Source organism: Triticum aestivum, chromosome 3A (genome assembly GCF_018294505.1).
Source record: "Triticum aestivum cultivar Chinese Spring chromosome 3A, IWGSC CS RefSeq v2.1, whole genome shotgun sequence".
NCBI classification, from domain to species: Eukaryota; Viridiplantae; Streptophyta; class Magnoliopsida; order Poales; family Poaceae; genus Triticum; species Triticum aestivum.
Genome location: NC_057800.1, coordinates 621,258,886 through 621,284,935, shown reverse-complemented (window position 1 = coordinate 621,284,935; position 26,050 = coordinate 621,258,886).

Below are 26,050 nucleotides of genomic sequence, written 5' to 3'. Positions count from 1 at the left end.
CCAAGATCATATGGCGGTTCATAGATAGGCTTGGTAGAGGGCCCAGACCTGAAGGCGGCTTAAGACCCATAGATATAAACCGCCATGTATGTAAACTTGTATTGTAAGGCATGTAAGAAAGGTCACCGAGCCGGACACATTGTATAAGCTGGCCGGGACTCTGTAGTCCGCTAGGGCGTCAACTCGTGTATATAAGGGGACGACCTAGCTGCGGCTTAGGACAAGAAACAATAGATCGAGAGCTGGGTCAAGCGTATTCACTCCCTGCTCATCGAAACCCTAGCAATACCATCTACAAACTGGACTATGCTTTTACCTTCATCGTAAGGGGTTGAACCAGTATAAAGTCCTCGTGTCCTTTGTCCTGATTAACCCCTTTAAGCTAACCTCATGGCGATGGCTCCACGACTAAGTCCTCACACTAGGACATCTTTCGTGACAATTCCACGACAGTTGGCACCCACCGTGGGGCTATCGCACGATGGTTTCAAGTTCTTAGAGGGCAACGTCGAAGGGGTAAAGGGATACGCTATGGGACGGATGACCAAGAGTCGTCACGGCAAGATCTACATCAACGACGCAGGCTGGGACCCCGAGGCCGACTCAATTGAGTACGAGTATCGGGTCCCCTTCGGCGGAATTCACGTCTTCATTAGCAATATCGGCGAACCGGGCCCTGAGCCAGACATCTGCACCGACATCGTCGAGACGGCTCAGCGTGCGAGACCCGCCCGGGTTCGGCCTGCCATGAATCATGCCTTTGTGGGATTTATCCATGGAGTGGAATCTGAGGACAGACCGACATCTGGTGGTGAGACCATCGTTTACTCTGATGGCGAGTCATCCACCGGTGAGACAAAGTCATTGTATCAACTGCCAGACGGCCGGCTTGGGGGATGTTCCGATGGTGACAGTATTCCGGACCCATGTGAGCCGCCGAACCGGGTTGCAATCTTCATGGCCGGTACACAGCCCGTGCAACATTTATCAACGGCAGCAGAGTTGATTTACAGGTCAGCAGCGGCAGCGGCTGCCGGGGCAGGAGGCCCTGAGCGCCCGTCGGCTCAAGTCTTAATAGACTTACTGGATAAGCTGACAACACTGTTAACAGCGGTGGTTAACCCGGTGGATCAAGATCAACATAATGCGGCGATCATGAAAGTGCGTGATGAGATAGCACAGGCCAAGGAGGGGCTAAACGCATAAAACACCAGGATGACCGAAGAGCGGGCCGCTTTGGATGCTCAGGCACAACGGATTCAGTCACAATCTTACCGGCTCATGTTAAATCAGAATGCTTCCAATGAAATCATGAGGAGGAGGCATCAGACTCGTCTGCCTTCGGTTTATGAGGCAAGGAATCTCTTTAGCACGCAGGAGCAGGAACTAGTAACCCGGCAGTAGCAAATGAAGGAAATATGCCCTAGAGGCAATAATAAAGTTATTATTTATTCCCTTATATCATGATAAATGTTTATTATTCATGCTAGAATTGTATTATCCGGAAACATAATACTTGTGTGAATACATAGACAAACTAAACGTCACTAGTGTGCCTCTACTTGACTAGCTTGTTAATTGAAGATGGTTATGTTTCCTAACCATAGACATGTGTTGTCATTTGATTAACGGGATCACATCATTAGGGGAATGATGTGATTGACATGACCCATTCCATTAGCTTTGCACCCGATCGTTTAGTATGTTGCTATTGCTTTCTTCATGACTTATACATGTTCCTATGACTATGAGATTATGCAACTCCCATTTGCCGGAGGAACACTTTGTGTTCTACCAAACATCACAACGTAACTGGGTGATTATAAAGGAGCTATACAGGTGTCTCCAAAGGTACATGTTGGGTTGGCGTATTTCGAGATTAGGATTTGTCACTTCGATTGTCGGAGAGGTATCTCTGGGCCCTCTCGATAATGCACATCACATAAGCCTTGCAAGCATTGCAACTAATGAGTTAGTTGCGAGATGATGTATTACGAAACGAGTAAAGAGACTTGCCGGTAACGAGATTGAACTAGGTATTGAGATACCGATGATCGAATCTCAGGCAAGTAACATACCGATGACAAAGGGAACAAAGTATATTGTTATGCGGTCTGACCGATAAAGATCTTCGTAGAATATGTGGGAGCCAATATGAGCATCCAGGTTCCGCTATTGGTTATTGACCGGAGACATGTCTCGGTCATGTCTACATTGTTCTCGAACCCGTAGGGTCCGCACACTTAACGTTACGATGACAGTTTCATTATGAGTTTATACATTTTGATGTATCGAAGTTCGTTCGGAGTCCCGGATGTGATCACGGACATGACGAGGAGTCTCGAAATGGTCGAGACATAAAGATTGATATATTGGACGGCTATATTCGGACACCGGAAGTGTTCCGGGTGATTTCGAAGAAAACCGGAGTGCCGGATGGTTACCGGAACCCCCCCGGGAGAAGTAATGGGCCTTATGGGCCCTAGTGGAGAGAGAGAGGGGCGGCCAGGGTGGACCGCGCGCCCCCTTCCCCTCTGGTCCGAATTGGACTAGGAGAGGGGGGGGGGCGGCACCCCCCTTTCCTTCTCCCTCTCCCCCTTCCTTTCCCCCTCCTAGTAGTAGGAAAGAGGGGAGTCCTACTCCTACTAGGAGGAGGACTCCTCCTCCTTGGCGCGCCCCAAGGGCTGGCCAGCCTCCCCCCTTGCTCCTTTATATACGGGGGCAGGGGGGCACCTCTAGACACACAAGTTGATCTTCGTGATCGTTCTCTTAGCCGTGTGCGGTGCCCCCCTCCACCATACTCCTCGATAATATTGTAGCGGTGCTTAGGCGAAGCCCTGCGACGGTAGAACATCAAGATCGTCACCACGCCATTGTGCTGACGGAACTCTTCCCCGACACTTCGCTGGATCAGAGTCCGGGGATCGTCATCGAGCTGAACGTGTGCTAGAACTCGGAGGTGCCGTAGTTTCGATGCTTGATCGGTCGGGCCGTGAAGACGTACGACTACATCAACCGCGTTGTCATAACGCTTCTGCTGTCGGTCTACAAGGGTACGTAGACAACACTCTCCCCTCTCGTTGCTATGCATCACCATGATCTTGCATGTGCGTAGGAATTTTTTTGAAATTACTACGTTCCCCAACAGTGGTATCAGAGCCAGGTTTTATGTTTGATGTTATTTGCACGAGTAGAACACAAATGAGTTGTGGGCGATATAATTCATACTGCTTACCAGCATGTCATACTTTGGTTCGGCGGTATTATTGGATGAAGCGGCCCGGATCGACATTACGCGTACGCTTACACAAGACTGGTTCTACCGACGTGCTTTGCACACAGGTGGCTGGCGGGTGTCAGTTTCTCCAACTTTAGTTGAACCGAGTGTGGCTATGCCCAGTCCTTGTGAAGGTTAAAACAGTACTAACTTGACAAACTATCGTTGTGGGTTTTGATGCGTAGGTAAGATTGGTTCTTGCTTAAGCCCGTAGCAGCCACGTAAAACTTGCAACAAACAAAGTAGAGGACGTCTAACTTGTTTTTGTAGGGCATGTTGTGATGTGATATGGTCAAGACATGATGCTAAATTTTATTGTATGAGATGATCATGTTTTGTAACCGAGTTATCGGCAACTGGCAGGAGCCATATGGTTGTCGCTTTATTGTATGCAATGCAATTGCCCTGTAAAGCTTTACTTTATCACTAAGCGGTAGCGATAGTCGTAGAAGCATAAGATTGGCGAGGCAACAACGATACTATGATGGAGATCAAGGTGTCACGCCGGTGACGATGGTGATCATGACGGTGCTTCGAAGATGGAGATCGCAAGCACAAGATGATGATGGCCATATCATATCACTTATATTGATTGCATGTGATGTTTATCTTTTATGCATCTTATCTTGCTTTGATTGACGGTAGCATTTTAAGATGATCTCTCACTAATTATCAAGAAGTGTTCTCCCTGAGTATGCACCATCGCGAAAGTTCTTCGTGCTGAGACACCACGTGATGATCGGGTGTGATAGGCTCTACGTTCAAATACAACGGGTGCAAAACAGTTGCACACGCGGAATACTCAGGTTATACTTGACGAGCCAAGCATATACAGATATGGCCTCGGAACACGGAGACCGCAAGGTCGAGCGTGACTCATATAGTAGATATGATCAACATAGTGATGTTCACCAATGAAACTACTTCATCTCACGTGATGATCGGACATGGTTTAGTTGATTTGGATCACGTGATCACTTAGAGGATTAGAGGGATGTCTATCTAAGTGGGAGTTCTTTAGTATTATGATTAATTGAACTTAAATTTATCATGAACTTAGTACCAGATAGTATCTTGCTTGTTTATGTTCGATTGTAGATAGATGGCATGTGCTGTTGTTCCGTTGAATTTTAATGCATTCCTTGAGAAAGCAAAGTTGAAAGATGATGGTAGCAATTACACGGACTGGGTCCGTAACTTGAGGATTATCCTCATTGCTGCACAGAAAAGTTACGTCCTGAAAGCACCACTGGGTGCCAGGCCTGCTGCTGATGCAACTGACGACGTTAAGAACGTCTGGCAGAGCAAAGCTGATGACTACTCGATAGTTCAATGTGCCATGCTTTATGGCTTAGAATCGGGTCTTCAACGACGTTTTGAACGTCATGGAGCATATGACATGTTCCAAGAGTTGAAGTTAATATTTCAAGAAAATGCCCGGATTGAGAGATATGAAGTCTCCAATAAGTTCTATAGCTGCAAGATGGAGGAGAATAGTTCTGTCAGTGAACATATACTCAAAATGTCTGGGTATAATAATCACTTGATTCAATTGGGAGTTAATCTTCCAGATGATTGCGTCATTGACAGAATTCTCCAATCACTTCCACCTAGCTACAAGAGCTTCGTGATGAACTATAATATGCAAGGGATGGATAAGACAATTCCCGAGCTCTTTGCAATGCTGAAAGCTGCGGAGGTAGAAATCAAGAAGGAGCATCAAGTGTTGATGGTCAACAAGACCACTAGTTTCAAGAAAAAGGGCAAAGGGAAGAAGAAGGGGAACTTCAAAAAGAACAAGAAGCAAGTTGTTGCTCAGGAGAAGAAACCCAAATCTGGACCTAAGCCTGAAACTGAGTGCTTCTACTGCAAGCAGACTGGTCACTGGAAGCGGAACTGCCCCAAGTATTTGGCGGATAAGAAGGATGGCAAGGTGAACAAAGGTATATATGATATACATGTTATTGATGTGTACCTTACTAATGCTCGCAGTAGCACCTGGGTATTTGATACTGGTTCTGTTGCTAATATTTGCAACTCGAAACAGGGACTACGAATTAAGCGAAGACTGGCTAAGGACAAGGTGACGATGCGCGTGGGAAATGGTTCCAAAGTCGATGTGATCGCGGTCGGCACGCTACCTCTACATCTACCTTCGGGATTAGTATTAGACCTAAATAATTGTTATTTGGTGCCAGCGTTGAGCATGAACATTATATCTGGATCTTGTTTGATGCGAGACGGTTATTCATTTAAATCAAAGAATAATGGTTGTTCTATTTATATGAGTAATATCTTTTATGGTCATGCACCCTTGAAGAGTGGTCTATTCTTATTAAATCTCGATAGTAGTGACACACATATTCATAATGTTGAAGACAAAAGATGCAGAGTTGATAATGATAGTGCAACTTATTTGTGGCACTGCCGTTTAGGTCATATCGGTGTAAAGCGCATGAAGAAACTCCATACTGATGGACTTTTGGAACCACTTGATTATGAATCACTTGGTACTTGCGAACCATGCCTTATGGGCAAGATGACCAAAACACCATTCTCCGGTACTATGGAGAGAGCAACAGATTTGTTGGAAATCATACATACAGATGTATGTGGTCCGGTGAATGTTGAGGCTCATGGCGGATATCGTTATTTTCTCACCTTCACACACGACTTAAGCAGATATGGGTATATCTACTTAATGAAACATAAGTCTGAAACATTTGAAAAGTTCAAAGAATTTCAGAGTGAAGTTGAAAATCATCGTAACAAGAAAATAAAATTCCTACGATCTGATCGTGGAGGAGAATATTTGAGTTACGAGTTTGGTGAAACAATGCGGAATAGTTTCGCAACTCACGCCACCCGGAACACCACAGCGTAATGGTGTGTCCGAGCGTTGTAATCGTACTTTACTAGATATGGTGTGATCTATGATGTCTCTTACTGATTTAACGCTATCATTTTGGGGTTATGCTTTAGAGACGGCCGCATTCACGTTAAATAGGGCCCCATCAAAATCTGTTGAGACGACGCCTTATGAACTGTGGTTTGGCAAGAAACCAAAGTTGTCGTTTCTAAAAGTTTGGGGCTGCAATGCTTATGTGAAAAAGCTTCAACCTGATAAGCTCGAACCCAAATCGGAGAAATGTGTCTTCATAGGATATCCAAAGGAAACTATTGGATACACCTTCTATCACAGATCCGAAGGCAAGACTTTTGTTGCTAAATTCGGAAACTTTCTAGAGAAGGAGTTTCTCTCGAAAGAAGTGAGTGGGAGGAAAGTAGAACTTGATGAGGTAACTGTACCTGCTCCCTTATTCGAAAGTAGTACATCACAGAAACCGGTTTCTGTGACACCTACAACAATTAGTGAGGAAGCTAAAGATGATGATCATGAAACTTCAGAATAAGTTACTACTGAACCTCGTAGATCAACCAGAGAAAGATCCACACCAGAGTGGTACGGTAATCCTGTTCTGGAAGTCATGCTACTAGATCATGATGAACCTACGAACTATGAAGAAGCGATGGTGAGCCCAGATTCCGCAAAATGGCTTGAAGCCATGAAATCTGAGATGGGATCCATGTATGAGAACAAAGTGTGGACTTTGGTTGACTTTCCCAAAGATCGGCAAGCAATTGAGAATAAATGGATCTTCAAGAAGAAGACTGACGCTGACGGTAATGTTACTGTCTACAAAGCTCGACTTGTCGCAAAAGGTTTTCGACAAGTTCGAGGGATTGACTACGATGAGACCTTCTCACCCATAGCGATGCTTAAGTCTGTCCGAATCATGTTAGCAATTGCCGCATTTTATGATTGTGAAATTTGGCAGATGGATGTCAAAACTGCATTCCTGAATGGATTTCTAGAAGAAGAGTTGTATATGATGCAGCCGGAAGGTTTTGTCGATCCAAAGGGAGCTAAAAAAGTGTGCAAGCTCCAGCGATCCATTTATGGACTGGTGCAAGCCTCTCGGAGTTGGAATAAATGCTTTGATAATGTGATCAAAGCATTTGGTTTTGTACAGACTTTTTGAGAAGCCTGTATTTACAAGAAAGTGAGTGGGAGCTCTGTAGCATTTCTGATATTATATGTAGATGACATATTACTAATCGGAAATGATATAGAATTTCTGGATAGCATAAAGGGATACTTGAATAAGAGTTTTTCAATGAAAGACCTCGGTAAAGCTGCTTACATATTGGGCATTAAGATCTATAGAGATAGATCAAGACGCTTAATTGGACTTTCACAAAGCACATACCTTGACAAAGTTTTGAAGAAGTTCAAAATTGATCAAGCAAAGAAAGGATTCTTGCCTGTGTTACAAGGTGTGAAATTGAGTAAGACTCAATGCCCGACCAGTGCAGAAGATAGAGAGAAAATGAAAGATGTTCCCTATGCTTCAGCCATAGGCTCTATCATGTATCCGATGCTGTGTACCAGACCTGATGTATGTCTTGCTATAAGTCTAGCAGGGAGGTACCAAAGTAATCCAGGAGTGGATCACTGGACAGCGGTCAAGAACATCCTGAAATACCTGAAAAGGACTAAGGATATGTTTCTCATATATGGAGGTGACAAAGAGCTCATCATAAATGGTTACGTTGATGCAAGCTTTGACACTGATCCGGACGATTCTAAATCGCAAACCGGATACGTGTTTATATTAAACGGTGGAGCTGTCAGTTGGTGCAGTTCTAAACAAAGCGTTGTGGCGGGATCTACATGTGAAGCAGAGTACAAAGCTGCTTCGGAAGCAGCAAACAAAGGAGTCTGGATGAAGGAGTTCATATTCGATCTAGGTGTCATACCTAGTGCATCGGGTCCAATGAATCTTTTGTGACAATACTGGTGCAATTGCCTTGGCAAAGGAATCCAGATTTCACAAGAGAACCAAGCACATCAAGAGACGCTTCAATTCCATCCGGGATCTAGTCCAGGTGGGAGACATAGAGATTTTCAAGATACATACGGATCTAAATGTAGCAGACCCGTTGACTAAGCCTCTTCCACGAGCAAAACATGATCAGCACCAAAGCTCCATGGGTGTTAGAATCATTACTGTGTAATCTAGATTATTGACTCTAGTGCAAGTGGGAGACTGAAGGAAATATGCCCTAGAGGCAATAATAAAGTTATTATTTATTTCCTTATATCATGATAAATGTTTATTATTCATGCTAGAATTGTATTATCCGGAAACATAATACTTGTGTGAATACATAGACAAACTAAACGTCACTAGTGTGCCTCTACTTGACTAGCTCGTTAATCGTAGATGGTTATGTTTCCTAACCATAGACATGTGTTGTCATTTGATTAACGGGATCACATCATTAGGGGAATGATGTGATTGACATGATCCATTCCATTAGCTTAGCACCCGATCGTTTAGTATGTTGCTATTGCTTTCTTCATGACTTATACATGTTCCTATGACTATGAGATTATGCAACTCCCGTTTGCCGGAGGAACACTTTATGTGCTACCAAACGTCACAACGTAACTGGGTGATTATAAAGGAGCTCTACAGGTGTCTCCAAAGGTACATGCTGGGTTGGCGTATTTCGAAATTAGGATTTGTCACTCCGATTGTCGAAGAGGTATCTCTGGGCCCTCTCAGTAATGCACATCACATAAGCCTTGCAAGCATTGCAACTAATGAGTTAGTTGCGAGATGATGTATTACGAAACGAGTAAAGAGACTTGCCGGTAACGAGATTGAACTAGGTATTGAGATACCGACGATCGAATCTCGGGCAAGTAACATACCGATGACAAAGGGAACAAAGTATATTGTTATGCGGTCTGACCGATAAAGATCTTCGTAGAATATGTGGGAGCCAATATGAGCATCCAGGTTCCGCTATTGGTTATTGACCGGAGACATGTCTCGGTCATGTCTACATTGTTCTCGAACCCGTAGGGTCCGCACGCTTAACGTTACGATGACAGTTTCATTACGAGTTTATACATTTTGATGTACCGAAGTTTGTTCGGAGTCTCGGATGTGATCACGGACATGACGAGGAGTCTCGAAATGGTCGAGACATAAAGATTGATATATTGGACGGCTATATTCGGACACCGGAAGTGTTCCGGGTGATTTCGGAGAAAATCGGAGTGCCGGAGGGTTACCGGAACCCCCCGGGAGAAGTAATGGGCCTTATGGGCCCTAGTGGAGAGAGAGAGGGGCGGCCAGGGTGGGCCGTGCGCCCCCTTCCCCTCTGGTCCGAATTGGACTAGGAGAGGGGGGCGGCGCCCCCCTTTCCTTCTCCCTCTCCCCCTTCCTTTCCCCCTCCTAGTAGGAGTAGGAAAGAGGGGAGTCCTACTCCTACTAGGAGGAGGACTCCTCCTTGGCACGCCCCAAGGGCCGGTCGGCCTCCCCCTTGCTCCTTTATATACGGGGGCAGGGGGCACCTCTAGACACACAAGTTGATCTTCGTGATCGTTCTCTTAGCCGTGTGCGGTGCCCCCTCCACCATACTCCTCGATAATATTGTAGCGGTGCTTAGGCGAAGCCCTGCGACGGTAGAACATCAAGATCGTCACCATGCTGTTGTGCTGACGGAACTCTTCCCCGACACTTTGCTGGATCGGAGTCCGGGGATCGTCATCGAGCTGAATGTGTGCTAGAACTCGGAGGTGCCGTAGTTTCGGTGCTTGATCGGTCGGGCCGTGAAGACGTACGACTACATCAACCGTGTTGTCATAACGCTTCTGCTGTCGGTCTACAAGGGTACATAGACAACACTCTCCCCTCTTGTTGCTATGCATCACCATGATCTTGCGTGTGCGTAGGATTTTTTTTGAAATTACTACATTCCCCAACAGCAAACCGGGTCGAAGCACCAGGGACGGGTACACCGGTTCAGCCGCGCACAATGGACCCGCCTCATCAGAACAATAACCCGCTGCAGCACGTGCCGACGCCACCGAGTCATTATTCTAACCCTTTTGATAACATGATCGCTGCAGCATCATGATTGGTGGCTCTTCCGGTTGATGGTGAGTCGCCAACGGCGGTCGAGACACGGAGGGCTAGAGAGCTTCTTCAAACAGCACTGACCCAGCAGCAGACGTATTCTTACAGTCATGATAGGATTCATTCCACCCCTCGCCCGAGTCGAAGTTACAACAGACATCTTGATGAGCCGGCAGTGTCAAGCAGTGGACGGAACCATAACCCGCCCCATGGATATAACCCGGCGGGCGGTGGCGCTGATGCTCAAAATGTGGTGGATCAAGGAAGAGCTCGTCGAGAGGCCGAGTTAGCGGCATAGTATGCGGCCCGTCAACCCACTCCGGTTTGTCCAACCACTTTTGTGGAGCCAGGTGTAACCTTTAGAAATTTGGGTGTGCCATGCTTAGTGTCGGATCTGCGTAATGAGCGTCTGCCCAAGGATTTCAAAGGTCCTTGTAAGGTGCCTAAATATACCGCCGATTTAAGTCCTGAGGCGTGGATTGAGAGTTATGAGATGGCTATGGAATTGCTGGATGTCAGCGAGGCTGCATGTGCTAAATATTTCCACTTGATGTTGGAAGGAACGACCCATACTTGGTTGAAAGGGCTCCTGATACGTCCATTTTGCATCATGCTTTTATATCGATATTTATTGCATTATGGGTTGTTATTACACATTATGTCACAATACTTATGCCTATTCTCTCTTATTTTACAAGGTTTACATAAAGAGGGAGAATGCCGGCAGCTGGGATTCTGGGCTGGAAAAGGAGCAATTCTGCACAGCTCCAAAAGTCCTGAAACTTCACGGAAGATGTTTTCAGAATATATAAAAAATAATGAGCGCAAGAAGTTCACCAAGGGGGCCACACCCTGCCCACGAGGGTGGGGGCGCGCCCTACCCCCCTGGGCGCGCCCCCTACCTCGTGGGCCCCCTGGTGGCCCTCCGATGACCATCTTCTGCTATATGAAGTCTTTCGATGAGAAAAAAATCATCAGCCATCTTCTCGGACGAAACTCCGCCGCCACGAGGCGGAACCTTGGCGGAACCAATCTAGGGTTCTGCCGGGGAAACTTCCCTCCGGGAGGGGGAAATTATCGCCATCGTCATCACCAACGCTCCTCTCATCGGGAGAGGGCAATCACCATCAACATCTTCACCAGCACCATCTCCTCTCAAAACCCTAGTTCATCTCTTGTATCCAATTCTTGTCTCCAAGTCCGGGATTGGTGCTAGTAGGTTGCTAGTAGTGTTAATTACTCCTTGTAGTTGATGCTAGTTGGTTTATTTGGTGGAAGATCATATGTTCAGATCCTATATGCATATTAACACCCCTCTGATTATGAACATGAATATGCTTTGTGAGTAATTACGTTTGTTCCTGAGGACATGGGAGAAGTCTTACTATTAGTAGTCATGTGAGTTTGGTATTCGTTCGATATTTTGATGAGATGTATGTTGTCTCTCCTCTAGTGGTGTTATGTGAACGTCGACTACAAAACACTTCACCATTATTTGGGCCTAGAGGAAGGCATTGGAAAGTAATAAGTAGATGATGGGTTGCTAGAGTGACAGAAGCTTAAACCCTAGTTTATGCGTTGCTTCATAAGAGGCTGATTTGGATCCATATGTTTCATGTTATGGTTAGGTTTATGTCGGTGTCAAAACCGGCGGATCTCGGGTAGGGGGTCCCGAACTGTGCATCGAAGGCGATGGTAACAGGAGGCAGGGGACATGATGTTTTACCCAGGTTCGGACCCTCTTGATGGAGGTAAAACCCTACGTCCTGCTTGATTAATATTGATGATATGGGTAGTACAAGAGTAGATCTACCACGAGATCAGAGAGGCTAAACCCTAGAAGCTAGCCTATGGTATGATTGTATGTTATTGTCCTACGGACTAAAACCCTCCGGTTTATATAGACACCGGAGGGGGCTAGGGTTACACAAGGTCGGTTACAAAGGAGGAGATATGCATATCCGTATTGCCTAAGCTTACCTTCCACGCCAAGTAGAGTCCCATCCGGACACGAGACGAAGTCTTCAATCTTGTATCTTCATAGTCTAACAGTCCAGCCAAAGGATATAGTCCGGTTGTCCGGAGACCCCCTAATCCAGGACTCCCTCAGTAGCCCCTGAACCAGGCTTTCAATGATGATGAGTCCGGCGCGCAGTATTGTCTTCGGCATTGCAAGGCGGGTTCCTCCTCTGAATACACCACGGAAGAATTTGAATACAAGGATAGTGTCCGACCCTGCAAAATAAGTTCCACATACCACCGTAGAGAGAATAATATTTCCACAAATCCAATTTGTTGACTTGTTTTGGCAACACGACATTATGCCATGGCCCGGTGATTATTCGAACCGTTTCCTTTAACTAGCCCGCACATAACGCGAGGCAGTTTTTTGACACGTCTTGTTAAAGCAGAGATCGTGTCCCCTTATCACGGGATTCTCATTAATACGGGTGTGGGTAACCCAACCGCGCCATTGATTACAACGCTTGGGGAATAAGAGAGTTTTACTAGGCTAGTGGGGACGCATAGTTTTGTTCGCCCATATAAAGGGATAAGGATTCACCTTTTCATCCATGCCTTCTTCCTCCTTTGCTCATCCATTTTCGCACACTCGAGCTCCAGCGCCCAAGTCCGCACTTCCCACCTCAACCCTCTCCAACCATGTCTGGAGCGGGAGGCAGGTGGATGGTCTCCTCCGTTACGGAGGGACACATCAAGAAGCTGAGGAGAGCCAGATACCTGTCCGACGACATCGCGCACCGGCTCCCAGATGAGGGGCAGCTCATCCCCACCCCCAGGCCCCATGAGAGGGTAGTGTTCCTTACCCATTTCCTCCGCGGACTGGGATTCCCTCTCCACCCATTCGTTTGGGGGCTCATGTTCCACTATGGCCTGGATTTCCACGATCTGGCCCCGAACTTCATCCTCAATATCTTGGTGTTTATCGTCGTGTGCGAGACCTTCCTCCGCATGCAGCCCCACTTCGGCTTATGGCTGAAGACCTTTAATGTCAAGCCAAAGGTAGTGAGCGGCCGCCAGGCGGAGTGCGGAGGCGCCATGTTGGGCAAGATGCCCAATGTCACCTGGCTCGAGGGCTCCTTCGTGGAGACCATAAAGGGGTGGCAATCGGGGTGGTTCTATATCACCGAGTTGCGTGACCCCGAATGGGCAGCGGCCCCCGAGTTCCGATCTGGCATCCCCACGTGGCTCGCCTCCTGGCAAGAGAAGGACCTGTCCTGGGGTAGTTCGGTAGAGCTGATCGGGCTCCAAACATGTATCCAAAACATGGTGAGCAAGAAGCTCAAACTCGTCAACGTAGTCCAGGTCATGCTCATCCGCCGGATCCTCCAGTGTCAATGACGGGCTTTCAACTTGTGGGAGTTCGACCTGACCCAGCACCAAACTCTGAATAGGCTCTTCGACACAACACACAAGGATACCTGGAAGGTGCTATTCAAGGGCGCCGAGGTCCCTCCCTCCCTCACCGAGGACCGCGGGCTAAGCGCAAAGCGCCGAGCGCATTCGGTGAGTTCTATACATCCAGTAGGATATTTTATCTCCCCTAGCTTAACTATGCGCGGGGTCTGATCTCCATGCCTTTGACAGGACTGGGTGGAGACGTCGGGGCAGATTAACTGTCCGACCCCTCTGCCCGAAGACACTGCGGACACTCTCCTTATGGAGATGCTGACTCCGGCCCCTTATAAGGTGCCGGAGAAGACCAAGAAGGCCAAGGGAACCCGAAAGAGTTCCCGACGCCAGGCGTCATCGGACTCATCGTCCGATAACTCTGTGACACACTCCTACCCCGAAGACGAGGAGGAAGAAGAAGATGCTCCCCCTTCAGTTGGGGGAGACAAGAAAACGAAGGCCGCCCCAACCGGGGGGGGGGGGCGAAGGGTCCAAGAAGGGAAGGACTCTCCTTCCGGACTACTCTACCACCGCCGTCGAAGGCGAAGATGAGTGGCTGCCCAGGGCCAAGCCCCTGGGGAAGTCGTAAGTATTCGGATACCAGAGTAACTCATAGCATTCCTTTGTCGCACTGCTTCTCCTAACGCCGAATTATGACTATGCAGACCGCCACAAGCCTGTATCGACATATCGTCGGACGGCTCCCTGGGCTCGTCGGATATGGATAGCGATCCACTTCCGACCGCCACCTCCCCTTGCCCTACAGACAACGCCGAGGTATTGTCTCAAGAGGCACCGGGTCAGGGGGGAGACAGTCCCGGAGGCACCTCAAGGCGACCTTGCGGACTCCGGGAGCATAGGGGACAAGGCCCCCGAGGGCTCCGAGTTCGGCCCTCAGTCGAACACCACGCTGGAACCTCCAGGGGTTCCGGATTCGGGAAGGCGGCCTCCTTCCAAGAGGGGCAAGACGCCTGTGCCGGTGACCTCTATCCATCCAGAGGCACCGAATAATCTGCTGGGAGCGCTTCGCATCGCTTCCATCGACGAGGAGCACCGCACTATTATGAGTGTGGTGGTCCAGAAGGTTCAGTCCGCTTTGAGGTAAGTGTTTGAAATATAGAAAAAAATATTACCGCATAGACAGTAGCCCCTGATGCTCTGTTCGGTGTTCAAAAAGGAAAGCCGAATAGAGGATCAAATAATACCGCAGGAGTCTAACATAAGTATGTCTATATGTGTATGCAGGCTTCGCTGCTGGCCGCTGCCGCACAGACTGCGGAGGTTGCCGCATTGAAGCAGGACCTCGAGGGGTCCAAGAAAGAGCTCGGCCTTGCAAAGAGGCAGCTCGAGGAGAACAAGGGTAAGTAATACCCTGTCTATAGATATGTATATATAAAAGAACGCGATTGCAAAATGACAGGATCATCGTGAATTTGCCAGGGGCCACGACCGAAGTGGCGACCCTAAAGCAAGCGTTGTCCGAGGCCGAAGATAAAGCGGCCAAGGAGCGCACCGAGCGGGAAAGGCAAGAGGCTCGGGTGGGTGAGGTGCAGCAAGAGCTCCAGGCTCTTATGACGAAGCACGAGGCGTTGGAGCTTGACTTGAAGACGCGAGAGTCTGAGCTTGCCGCGGCCCTCGAGAGCGCAAAGAGTGCCAAGGCCGAAGCCCAAAAGGCTCTCCAGGAGATTGACGCGATGAAGAAAATAGCGGCGGGTAAGGCATTCTATATGCAAAGCAAGCATGTGAGAGTAAATTACCTATTACTTACCCGAATCCGAAGCTCTCCAGGAGCATTCGCAGATTTGCCCCGTAGCATCTCGGATGCCGCACAGTTTTACCAAGCTGAGGAGGGAAGCTCAATGGAGAAGCTGTTCTAGTCTTAGTATACTGTGACCGAACACCCGATGCCTCTGAGCGACCAGCTAAAGCAGCTGGTCGAGCTACACAAGGCGGCCAAATAGGCCATGAAGGGCCTTATAGTCCGGCTGTGGCCTAGCGACGCCCTTCCGAACAACTACTTCGGCCTAGTGAGGCGGCTTGTGGATGGTTGCCCACGGCTGGAAGTCGTCAAGCGGTCCGTCTGCATCGAAGGTGCACGCCAGGCTTTCACCCGTGTGAAGGTGCAATGGGCCAAGCTAGACGTCGTGAAGCTGATCAAGGAAGGACCGCCATAGGGCAAGGAGCATCGCACCCCCGAAATTTATTATGAGGGTGTCCTGAAGGGTGCCCGTCTTGTAGCGGACGAATGTCCAAAGGATGTAATATTTGAGTAAACTTGCTTGTGTGATCCTGTATGGTGAAAACTTGTTTCATATGCGCTATGCAACGCTTGTTTGAATTTAAAATATTACCTTTTGTTTGGTTATTTATCCAATCTAAGAGATGGATAGTCCTCGGCTTCTGCCCCCATGCCGCGAGTGCTGGGGTGTTCGGGATAAACCTAAGCACTCTTGTTCCCATTTTTGGGTCCTTCGAGGGAGGTGCTCAGCACAACGAACAAGGCAACCAGAGTAATAATGCTTTATCATTCTCACTTAGCCATAGAATTCTGTAATTTTAAATTTCGGCGAAGCCCCTGGTATTCAGAAGGCCGAATTCGAGGCGCGATACATGCCGTTAAGCCGGACAGGACCGGCTCCTCGCTCTAAGCGGCATAAGTCTTTAGGGACTCAAAACCTCGCCGAACAGCGACCAATCTCTCGCCTTATCATGACAGTCAGTTTTAGCTTTCTCTACTGAGGTGCTTAGCCCAACAGAACTGGGGCAAAATCGCAGTAGTTCTCCTAGTGCTACCTTAGCCGATAGAGCGGAACGTAAGGTACCAAAACATAGGAGCCGGGCAAACCCAACATTTGACCAAAGACATGATTCAGAGCTGATGCATATAATGTTATAAGTTCGGGGTGCCGCACTTGTGAAAGTGTTTGGACTTCTCACACCATATTGTGGGGTACTTAAGCCCCTGGTGTATTGGCCGTACCAAAGTTTATGGTTGCAAGGCGTCACTAATGAGCACATATAAAAAAAAGAAGAATGCAATAATAGTCTTAATGCTATGCATTGTTTATTCAAAAATATGCGTTAAAGCAGAATGATACAGATAGTGCGATAAGAAAAAGGTAGGACTATGTCCCTTCCAAGGGCAAGCTGAGGAATAGTATTAAAGCAAATATTTCACTTGTTATCGTAATCCACCTGGGAGTTCCGTGGTGTGACGTAGCTTTCTGCCTCCTTGGTTGCTGCATCATGTGTTCGGCAATCATGCTGCCGGACAGGGTTTCCAGAGATTAAAGTCCTGAAATAGAAAAATAACAAAGCGGGAAGTGATGACCCACAAGTATAGGGGATCTATCGTAGTCCTTTCGATAAGTAAGAGTGTCGAACCCAACGAGGAGCAGAAGGAAATGATAAGCGGTTTTCAGCAAGGTATTCTCTACAAGTACTGAAATAAGTGGTAACAGATAGTTTTGTGATAAGATAGATTGTAACGAGCAACAAGTAACAAAAGTAAATAAAGTGCAGCAAGGTGGCCCAATCCTTTTGTAGCAAAGGACAAGCCGGAACAAACTCTTATAGTAGGAAAAGCGCTCCCGAGGACACATGGGAATATCGTCAAGCTAGTTTTCATCACGTTCATATGATTCGCGTTCGATACTTTGATAAATTGATATGTGGGTGGACCGGCGCTTGGGTGTTGTTCTTACTTGAACAAGCATCCCACTTATGATTAACCTCTATTGCAAGCATCTACAACTACAACAAAAGTATTAAGGTAAACCTAACCATAGCATGAAACATATGGATCCAAATCAGCCCCTTATGAAGCAACGCATAAACTAGGGTTTAAGCTTCTGTCACTCTAGCAACCCATCATCTACTTATTACTTCCCAATGCCTTCCTCTAGGCCCAAATAATGGTGAAGTGTTATGTAGTCGATGTTCACATAACACCACTAGAGGCTAGACAACATACATCTTATCAAAATATCAAACGAATACCAAATTCACATGACTACTCATAGCAAGACTTCTCCCTTGTCCTCAGGAACGAACATAATTACTCACAAAGCATATTCATGTTCATAATCAAAGGGGTAATAATATGCATATAGGATCTGAACATATGATCTTCCACCAAATAAACCAACTAGCATCAACTACAAGGAGTAATCAACACTACTAGCAACCTACTAGCACCAATCCTGGACTTTGAGACAAGAATTAGATACAAGAGATGAACTAGGGTTTGGAGATGAGATGGTGCTGGTGAAGATGTTGATGGAGATTGCCATCTCCCGATGAGAGGAGCGTTGGTGATGACGATGGTGATGATTTCCCCCTCCTGGAGGGAAGTATCCCCGGCAGAACAGCTCTGCCGGAGCTCTAGATTGGATCCGCCAAGGTTTCGCCTCGTGGCGGTGGAGCCTCATCCCGAAAAGTTCCTTTTTATTTTTTCTCATCGAAAGACTTCATATAGGAGAAAATGGGCGTCGGAGAGCCACCAGGGGGCCCATGAGGTAGGGGGCGCGCCCTTAGGGGGGGCACCCCCCACCCTCGTGAGCAGGGTGTGAGCCCCCCTGGCCTTCATCTTTGGCGAGGATTTTTCTTTATTTGTTTTAAGATGTTCCATGGAGTTTCAGGACTTTTGGAGTTGCGCAGAATAGGTCTCTAATATTTTCTCCTTTTCCAGCCCAGAATTCCAGCTACCGGCATTCTCCCTCCTTATGTAAACCTTGTAAAATAAGAGAGAATAGCCATAAGTATTGTGACATAAAGTGAAATAACAGTCCATAATGCGATAAATATCGATATAAAAGCATGATGCAAAATGGACGTATCAACTCCCCCAAGCTTTGACCTCGCTTGTCCTCAAGCAAAAAGCTGATAACAATAAATATATCCTCATGTTTATAGGTAGAGGCGTCGATAAAAATAAAATACAGACATGAAGGCATCATGATTATTCTCATAATAGCAACATATATAGATTTTGTCATATGATTACTTATGTTCAAGTGATGATCTATTCACAATGCAAAAGTATAAATCATAAACCTTATTGGGCTCCGACAAACTATAATCTCAGTCATTGAAGTAATTGCAATTTATCATAACATCGGAAAGAGTCTATGTCAGAGCTAAAAAGCAAGTCCACATACTCAACTATCATTTAGTCCTCCATAATTGCTAACACTCACGCAATACTTGTGGTTACGGAGTTTTAATCGGACACAGAGAAAGATAGGGGCTTGTGGTTTTGCCCCACAACATTTTACCTCAAGGGTAATGTCAACAATAATGGTTCATGCTCCCTTACATCCAATTAGATATATATATCATGTTCTTTCCAACATGCTGAGCTCGCCAAAGGATAAAATAAAAAAGAAAAGGTGAAGATCACCATGACTCTTGCATAAGGTAGAAGATAATAATAAAGGATAGGCCCTTCGCAGAGGGAAGCAGAGGTTGCCATGCGCTTTTATGGTTGGATATATAAAATCTCAATGCGAAAGAACATCACTTTATATTGCCCCTTGTGATATGAACCTTTATTATGCAGTCCGTCGCTTTTATTACTTCCACATCACAAGATCGTATAAAGCTTATTTCTCCCACACCAATCAATCATACATATTTAGAGCAATTTTTATTGCTTTGCACCGATGACAACTTACTTGAAGGATCTTACTCAATCCATAGGTAGATATGGTGGACTCTCATGGCAAAACTGGTTTAGGGATTTTGGAAGCACAAGTAGTATTTCTACTTGGTGCTGAGAATTTGGCTAGCATGAGGGGGAAAGGCAAGCTCAACAAGTTAGAGGATCCATGACAACATACTTTATCTCAGATATAAGAAAGACATAACTCATTACGTTGTCTTCCTTGTCCAACATCAACTCTTTAGCATGTCATATTTTAATGAGTGCTCCCAATCATAAAAGATGTCAATGATAATATATCTATATGTGAAAACCTCTCTTTCCTTATTACTTCCTATTAATTGCAACAATGACCAAAGCTATGTCTGCCAACTCCCAACAACTTGTAATCATCATACTCTTTCTATGTGAAGTCATTACTCTCAATAAGATCAATATGAACTCTTTGTTTCTTTTTATTCTTTTTCTCTTTCTTTTATTCATCCAAGATCATGGCAAAATAATCAAGCCCTTGCCTCAACACTAATCTTTATTATATATAGCTCACGGACTCGATTACAAAGGGAGATCATAAAGCAAAACTCAAAACTAGATCATGCCATAAACTTTATTCTACTAGATCAAGATACTACTAATAGGATCAAACTAAGAAAAACGGTAAAGATAGGAGTTGTGATTGTGATACGATACCGGGGCACCTCCCCCAAGCTTGGCAGTTGCCAAGGGGAGTTCCCATACCCATGTGATTATGTCTCCTTCTTTGTTGTCGGTGTAATATTCTTGGCGATGATTCCCCTCAGGATGCGGTTCTCCTCCTCGAGCTTATTGACTTGCTGTTTGAGGTCCATTATTTCCTTATGAAGCTTTGCTGTGACAGCTAAAGCTCCTTGCACCCAAGGGTGTTGCATAGCTGCGGGAGAACAAGTGACACTCCTCTTCATATTTTCATAAGAAAGAAATCTAACATTAGAAGGGATAACCGAATTTGGAATAGCTGAGCTCTGTAGTTCCCCCATCGTGAACCTAGCTCGGAGGCGAGAGGTAACTTCTTCATCCTCCATGGCATCTACTCTCATCAAGTCAGCCTCCATCTCTTCCTCCGTTGCTGGCCCAAAGTGGTCAGCGTCGCTGTTTGCCCTTGGTTCCGGTGCCGGATTTGTTGGGGAACGTAGTAATTTCAAAAAAAATCCTACGCACACGCAAGATCATGGTGATGCATAGCAACGAGAGGGGAGAGTGTTGTCTACGTACCCTCGTAGACCGGAAGCGGAAGCGTTAGCACAATGCGGTTGATGTAGTCGTACGTCTTCACGGCCCGACCGATCAAGCACCGAAACTACGACACCTCCGAGTTCTAGCACACGTTCAGCTCGATGACGATCCCCGGACTCTGATCCAGCAAAGTGTCGGGGAAGAGTTCCGTCAGCACGACGGCGTAGTGACGATCTTGATGTTCTACCGTCGCAGGGCTTCGCCTAAGCACCGCTACAAAATTATCGAGGATTATGGTGGAGGGGGGCACCGCACACGACTAAGAGAACGATCACGAAGATCAACTTGTGTGTCTAGAGGTGCCCCCCTGCCCCTGTATATAAAGGAGAAAGGGGGGAGGCCGGTCGGCCCTTGAGGTGCACCAAGGAGGGGGGAGTCCTCCTCCTAGTAGGAGTAGGACTCCCCTTTCCTAGTCCAACTAGGAAGAGGGAAGGGGGAAGGAAAGAGAGGGAGAGGGAGAGGGAAAGAGGGGCCGCGCCCCCCTCCCCTAGTCCATTCGGACTCCCCGTGGGAGGGGGCGCGCCACCTCCTGGGCTGCTGCCCTCTCGCTTCCCTCAGGCCCACTAAGGCCCAATACTTCCCCGGGGGGTTCCGGTAACCCTTCCGGCACTCCGGTTTTCTCCAAAATCACCCGAAACGCTTCCGGTGTCCGAATATAGCCGTCCAATATATCGATCTTCATGTCTCGACCATTTTGAGACTCCTCGTCATGTCCGTGATCATATCCGGGACTCCGAACAACCTTCGGTACATCAAAATATATAAACTCATAATGAAACTGTCATCGTAACGTTAACCGTGCGGACCCTACGGGTTAGAGAACAATGTAGACATGACCGAGACATGTCTCCGGTCAATAACCAATAGCAGAACCTGGATGCTCATATTGGCTCCCACATATTCTACGAAGATCTTTTATCGGTCAGACCGCATAACAACATACGTTGTTCCCTTTGTCATCGGTATGTTACTTGCCCGAGATTTGATCATCGGTATCTCAATACCTAGTTCAATCTCATTACCGGCAAGTCTCTTTACTCGTTCCATAATACATCATCCCGCAACTAACTTATTAGTTGCAAGGCTTATGTGATGTGCATTACCGAGAGGGCCCAGAGATACCTCTCCGACAATCGGAGTGACAAATCTAATCTCGAAATACGCCAACCCAACAAGTACCTTCAGAGACACCTGTAGAGCACCTTTATAATCACCCAGTTACGTTGTGATGTTTGGTAGCACACAAAGTGTTCCTCCGGTAAACGGGAGTTGCATAATCTCATAGTCATAGGGACATGTATAAGTCATGAAGAAAGCAATAGCAACAAACTAAACGATCAAGTGCTAAGCTAACGAAAAGGGCCAAGTCAATCACATCATTCTCCTAATGATGTGATCCCGTTAATAAAATGACAACTCATGTCTATGGTTAGGAAACATAACCATCTTTGATCAACGAGCTAGTCAAGTAGAGGCATACTAGTGACACTATGTTTGTCTATGTATTCACACATGTATTATGTTTCCGGTTAATACAATTCTAGCATGAATAATAAACATTTATCATGATATAAGGAAATAAATAATAACTTTATTATTGCCTCTAGGGCATATTTCCTTCAGTCTCCCACTTGCACTAGAGTCAATAATCTAGATTACATAGTAATGATTCTAACACCCATGGAGCCTTGGTGCTGATCATGTTTTGCTCGTGGAAGAGGCTTAGTCAGCGGGTCTGCAACATTCAGATCCGTATGTATCTTGCAAATTTCTATGTCTCCCACTTGGACTAAATCCCGAATGGAATTGAAGTGTCTCTTGATGTGCTTGGTTCTCTTGTGAAATCTGGATTCCTTTGCCAAGGCAATTGCACCAGTATTGTCACAAAAGATTTTCATTGGACCCGATGCACTAGGTATGACACCTAGATCAGATATGAACTCCTTCATCCAGACTCCTTCATTTGCTGCTTCTGAAGCAGCTATGTACTCTGCTTCACATGTAGATCCCACCACGATGCTTTGTTTAGAACTGCACCAACTGACAACTCCACCGTTCAGTAAAAACACGTATCCGGTTTGCGATTTAGAATCGTCCGGATCAGTGTCAAAGCTTGCATCAACGTAACCATTTACGATGAGCTGTTTGTCACCTCCATATATGAGAAACATATCCTTAGTCCTTTTCAGGTATTTCAGGATGTTCTTGACCGTTGTCCAGTGATCCACTCCTGGATTACTTTGGTACCTCCCTGCTAGACTTATAGCAAGGCACACATCAGGTCTGGTACACAGCATTGCATACATGATAGAGCCTATGGCTGAAGCATAGGGAACATCTTTCATTTTCTCTCTATCTTCTGCGGTGGTCGGACATTGAGTCTTACTCAATTTCACACCTTGTAACACAGGCAAGAACCCTTTCTTTGCTTGATCCATTTTGAACTTCTTCAAAACCTTGTCAAGGTATGTGCTTTGTGAAAGTCCAATTAAGCATCTTGTTCTATCTCTATAGATCTTAATGCCCAATATGTAAGCAGCTTCACCGAGGTCTTTCATTGAAAAACTCTTATTCAAGTATCCCTTTATGCTATTCAGAAATTCTATATCATTTCCGATTAGCAATATGTCATCCACATATAATATCAGAAATGCTACAGAGCTCCCACTCACTTTCTTGTTATTACAGGCTTCTCCAAAAGTCTATATAAAACCAAATGCTTTGATCACACTATCAAGGCGTTTATTCCAACTCCGAGAGGCTTGCACCAGTCCATAAATGGATCGCTGGAGCTTGCACACTTTGTTAGCTCCCTTTGGATCGACAAAACCTTCTGGCTGCATCATATACAACTCTTCTTCCAGAAATCCATTCAGGAATGCAGTTTTGACATCCATCTGCCAAATTTCATAATCATAAAATGCGGCAATTGCTAACATGATTCGGACAGACTTAAGCATCACTACGGGTGAGAAGGTCTCATTGTAGTCAATCCCTTGAACTTGTCGAAAACCTTTTGCGACAAGTCGAGCTTTGTAGACAGTAACATTACCATCAGTGTCAGTCTTCTTCTTGAAGATCCATTTATTCTCAATTGCTTGCCGATCATTGGCCAAGTCAACCAAAGTCCATACTTTGTTCTCATACATGGATCCCATCTCAGATTTCATGGCTTCAAGCCATTTTGCGGAATCTGGGCTCACCATCGCTTCTTCATAGTTCGTAGGTTCATCATGATCTAGTAGCATGACTTCCAGAACAGGATTACCGTACCACTCTGGTGCGGATCTTACTCTAGTTGATCTACGAGGTTCAGTAGTAACTTGTTCTGAAGTTTCATGATCATCATCATTAGCTTCCTCACTAATTGGTGTAGGTGTCACAGAAACCGGTTTCTGTGATGTACTACTTTCCAATAAAGGAGCAGGTATAGTTACCTCATCAAGTTCTACTTTCCTCCCACTCACTTCTTTCGAGAGAAACTCCTTCTCTAGAAAAACTCCGAATTTGGCAACAAAAGTCTTGCCTTCGGATTTGTGATAGAAGGTGTACCCAATAGTCTCCTTTGGGTATCCTATGAAGACACATTTCTCCGATTTGGATTCGAGCTTATCAGTTGAAGCTTTTTCACATAAGCATCGCAGCCCCAAACTTTCAGAAACGACAACTTTGGTTTCGTGCCAAACCACAGTTCATAAGGTGTCGTCTCAACGGATTTCGTTGGTGTCCTATTTAACGTGAATGTAGCTGTCTCTAAAGCATAACCCCAAAACGATAGCGGTAAATCTGTAAGAGACATCATAGATCGCACTATATCAAGTAAAGTACGATTACGTCGTTCGGACACACCATTACGCTGTGGTGTTCCGGGTGGCGTGAGTTGCGAAACTATTCCGCATTGTTTCAAATGTAGACCAAACTCGTAACTCAAATATTCTCCTCCACGATCAGATCGTAGAAACTTTATTTTCTTGTTACGATGGTTTTCAACTTCACTCTGAAATTCTTTGAACTTTTCAAATGTTTCAGACTTATGTTTCATTAAGTAGATATACCCATATCTGCTTAAATCATCTGTGAAGGTGAGAAAATAATGATATCCGCCACGAGCCTCAACATTCATTGGACCACATACATCTGTATGCATGATTTCCAACAAATCCATTGATCTCTCCATAGTACCGGAGAACGGCGTTTTAGTCATCTTACCCATGAGGCACGGTTCGCAAGTACCAAGTGATTCATAATCGAGTGGTTCCAAAAGTCCATTAGTATGGAGTTTCTTCATGCGCTTTATACCGATATGACCTAAACGGCAGTGCCACAAATAAGTTGCACTATCATTATCAACTCTGCATCTTTTGATTTCAAGATTATGAATATGTGTATCACTACTATCGAGATTCATCAAAAATAGACCACTCTTCAAGGGTGCATGACCATAAAAGATATTACTCATATAAATAGAACAACCATTATTCTCTGATTTAAATGAATAACCGTCTCGCATCAAACAAGATCCAGATATAATGTTCATGCTCAACGCTGGCACCAAATAACAATTATTTAGGTCTAATACTAATCCCGAAGGTAGACGTAGAGGTAGCGTGCCGACCGCGATCACATCGACTTTGGAACCATTTCCCACGTGCATCGTCACCTCGTCCTTAGCCAATCTTCGCTTGATCCGTAGCCCCTGTTTCGAGTTGCAAATGTTAGCAACAGAACTAGTATCAAATACCCAGGTGCTACTGCGAGCATTAGTAAGGTACACATCAATAACATGTATATCACATATACCTTTGTTCACATTGCCATCCTTCTTATCCGCAAAATACTTGGGGCAGTTCTGCTTCCAGTGACCAGTCTGCTTGCAGTAGAAGCACTCAGTTTCAGGCTTAGGTCCAGACTTGGGTTTCTTCTCCTGAGCAGCAACTTGTTTGCTGTTCTTCTTGAAGTTCCCTTTCTTCTTCCCTTTGCCCTTTTTCTTGAAACTGGTGGTCTTATTGACCATCAACACTTGATGCTCCTACTTGATTTCTACCTCCATGGCTTTTAGCATTGTGAAGAGCTCGGGAATAGTATTATTCATCCCTTGCATATTATAGTTCATCATGAAGCTTTTGTAGCTTGGTGGCAGTGATTGAAGAACTCTGTCAATGACACTATCAACAGGAAGATTAACCCCCAGTTGAGTCAAGTGATTATGATACCCAGACATTTTGAGTATATGTTCACTGACAGAACTATTCTCCTCCATCTTGCAGCTATAGAACTTATTGGAGACTTCATATCTCTCAATCCGGGCATTTGCTTGAAATATTAACTTCAACTCCTGGAACATCTCATATGCTCCATGACGTTCAAAATGTTGTTGAAGACCCGGTTCTAAGCCGTAAAGCATGGAACACTGAACTATCGAGTAGTCATCAG